The sequence below is a fragment of the Dermacentor andersoni genome, chromosome 6 (genome assembly GCF_023375885.2).
Source record: "Dermacentor andersoni chromosome 6, qqDerAnde1_hic_scaffold, whole genome shotgun sequence".
Lineage (NCBI taxonomy): Eukaryota > Metazoa > Arthropoda > Arachnida > Ixodida > Ixodidae > Dermacentor > Dermacentor andersoni.
Genome location: NC_092819.1, coordinates 153670539 through 153674222, shown reverse-complemented (window position 1 = coordinate 153674222; position 3684 = coordinate 153670539). Strand labels below are relative to the sequence as shown.

General features: G+C 43.5%; 1 pseudogene; it reads right to left on the bottom strand.

The window, feature by feature from the left end:
- Positions 1–2572: 2572 nt before the first annotated feature.
- LOC126523751 (piggyBac transposable element-derived protein 3-like) lies at positions 2573–3369 on the bottom strand (annotated as a pseudogene).
- Positions 3370–3684: the final 315 nt, after the last annotated feature.

Here is a 3684-nt window from a genome sequence, read left to right as displayed (position 1 = left end):
ACCTGCAGTTGAGATAGCAGAGTATCGCAGAATAAATGTGAAGTGATGCACTGGTCATTGCATGTTTACACATGAGGTGATGCACTGGTCATTGCGGTATTTTACACATGTTTTGACACACTGGTTGGAAAAAGTACATGAACGGGCATGTTGATTGCACTTAAGCTGTGGTATACAAGTTTTCCTTGTCGTGCAAGGCATCTACATTAGACAGACAGGAAGGGGTATGAATGATTGCTTGGGCGAGCATAGTTACAACCTTCATAAACGTTAATGAAGTAGGTCTCTTGCCATACATCGCAAGACTTGTGGTGCAAACTAGTTCTTTTAAAGAATGTGTCATCATATGATGCAGTCGCACTCAAATGATGCGCGAGAGTATTGAGGCTAATGCCACTGCCTAATACGTTAGGATGTGCGTGAGTACACCCTCCTTATATTTATCATACAAAGAACTTTACTTTCTAAGTTGGTCAACACATTTTCAGTGAACTGCAGCCATATGCTTCTTGTAACGTTGTTTCAATTGTTTTTCTCATGTGTGCTATGAGCGGGGCATATAATGTGCAGTAGGGTCATGGAATAAAACCGCTTGAAAGGTAGCGCTCATCCTGTCACCTGTACATCTTCTCTCATACTCAAACTGAGATATGCTAAAGCAAGACAAGAATCCATTCAGTCAGTTTGTGCCTTCGAACCAGTTCAGTGTCCACAGTGCACGATGATGCTATTATAAAAGGGACATTGAAAATATTATTTTCTTTGAATAAATAAAGTTTAGTATTAAGTTTCACACTGCATTTTGTAAGTTTTAATTACCCTAGTATAAATTTGTATTCTAGAATGTGAAGGATGAAAACAAGCATTTCTAACCTTACACATTTCCAATGACATGCAATCGCTACAACTGAGAGGAAAGGTGCTACGACTCACAGTCGCAACTTCTATCCACGGTTGTTGTATATAAATGCATTACGCACCGAGAGAATAAGATCAAATCTTAAAGCTAAAGCTAAGGTAAAGGCTTGTACTAACACGCTTAAACAAGGGAGAACATATCGACACATAGTGCAGATGTAAAAAAATAAATCATGCAGTTTTACCTTTTAAAACCACGATGTGATTATGGGGCACGCCATAGTAGGGGGACTCCGAAATAATTTTGACCACTTGGGGTTCTTTAACGTGCACCTAAATCAAAGTACACGGGTGTTTCCGCATTCCGCCCCCATCAAAATGTGGCCGCCGTGACCGAAATTCGATCTTACGACCTCGCGCTTAGCAGCCCAACACCATAGCCACTATAAGCAACCACGGTGGGTACAGTGAAGAGCTGTGAAAATTTTTCCTATACCAGAAATAAGTTTTTGGCCAGGGGCTCAGTAACCGGGGGAATCGCGCCCTGTCTGGCGCTGCTCACAGTGCCACCTCAGCAAACCGGGACATTTGCACGCGAGAACGAGAGCACCAAGTCCGGCCATGGCTGGTAAGCTATATGACGATACATTAACAAAACATACAGTTACTAAAACAAAAGGACGAGTAAAAATGAGACGTGTCGTTTTTATTTAACTGACATATTATCTTCGCGTCTTTTCCCCCATATACGATATAGAGGTTACACAGTTCTGCTTATTCCATATCGGTAGTATCGTCTTACATCATGCATGCGCACTGAGCACATCAATACGTTCTGGATATCGCAGAAGCCGTTGTTCACGATGTGAGACTCACGACAGCGAAGTCAAATGCGATCCTTTGCAAACTTTGCAAACAAGAAATAAGATATAAGCTTACCAAAATGCTTCGTCTGGTTGGTGGTGGAGTTCGTTGGTGTTCACCGTTGCGCATTACGCTGTGTTGTTAATCCCGCCGCCCTCGCTTGTAGGCGTGAGAAGAGCGTCAAAGTATTATTATTTTCTGTCAAATACTGCTGCCTCTTAAGTACAAACAGAAAATTTTGAGATGTCTAGCCTACCCCGGCATACCGGCACACAGCAGCTTCCCGCGCTCAAATCTCGCCGTGGACTCGAGTTCGTGCCGCGTGCATTTCGACGAGCTGTTGGGGTGCCACCTTGAAGAGTTTGAATATGGACGGAACGAAACAAAGTTCTAACATATGTCCGTCTAGATTTCTTTATATTTATTTATTTAAGATATAGGGCACGTGCTGTTTAGAAAATACTCACGGCAAACAATGTTTTAGTCTAGTTTCTTTGGCTTCTCCGATTTATGTCCATTGTCAGCTGGCCTGCGGCCTTTAAACGATATTCCTGACATATTGTGGCTCAATATTGAGGACACTGAACCTGGTTGAATGGGGTTTAAATAGAGGGACAATATTTCGTTCTGTAGAGTATTGCTGCTGGAGATGGAGCGAGTATTAGGCTACCCTTTATATCCCACAGGTGTCTCACGAGGTGAACATTGCTGAAATCTATATTTTTAAGGAGTTCATGTTCATGGAAAGACACGTGAAAAAAGTTAAAACGATTCCTCTTCATTTTATAGGAAATTTTATTATGCCACAAACGTTGCAGCTTGGAGTGGGGGGTAGAAATTCCCCGAAAATTCAGGATGCATGAAAGTTCTCAAAGCAGTTGATTTTTTGTGCATCAACGCACAAATACACTTAACACTTTTTGCAAAAGAACCTTGTGCGCCTGGTGCATAAGCTTAACTTGCACATGGGGGCGTTTTTTGCGCCACTTTCACTGGCCAATGGCCAACATTGTCGTGCCGCACAGAATGTTCAACATGATGGGCTCTCTTTGAAACTGCTCCAGGTGCTGAGCCTGATGCCTTGAATGAACTAGTTGGTGACACAACACTAGCAGGCACAGGATCATCACCATCCCGGTTCAATCCGGGCATGCCCTCGAGTGAGCGCATCAATCCAAGTGCCACCCGGAACTTGAAGTCAACCAGCCGCATATCTGCCGATTTCGCTTCGCGGTAAAGCAGAAAAGCGTTCACAACCGCAAGATCGATAAGGTGAAAGCATATCCTTTTGTACCACTTCTTTGTTTTGAAGTCATTTATGTAAAACGACAGAAGCATATCTGCTTTGTCTACTCCACCCATCCTCTGTTTGTACACTCTAATGATGTTGGGCCTCTGCACATCCACATAAGTCTTGGTCTTTCTCTCGTAGCGCCTGCATGTATCAAAAGGCTCAATGCTGTGGATGTTTGATGCAGCTGTCACTGTGCGGTTGTCGTTCCCGGCACAGATGACAATTCCTGTGCTCTTTTCTGAGCGGAAGTCGAGTGATCCTCTCTCTGCATTTTTCAATTCTTTTTCAGTTTTCAGAGGGCAGTTCCCACATCTTGTTTTTCTGATGGTGGCAGTTGCTCCAAGTCCTCTCATTTTCATTTCATTTAAAAGCTCGATGGAAGCGAAGAAGTTGTCGAAAAATACTTCTGTTCCCGGAGGGCAATCATGAGTGAGTCGCAAAACGACCTTCCCACTTTCGCCTACGTCTTCCGGGGTGTTCGGGGGGTCTTCGATTAGGTTGTCACCATACATGTAAAGCCGATATACCTATCCAGACCGGCCTGCCAGGGCCCAAGCTTTGTAGCCCAATTTTTTAGGCTTACACTTCATATAAACTTTCAGAGAATGTCTGCCCTTGAAAGGGATAATCATGTCATCTACAGCAACGCAAGTTTCAAGTTTGGCAGC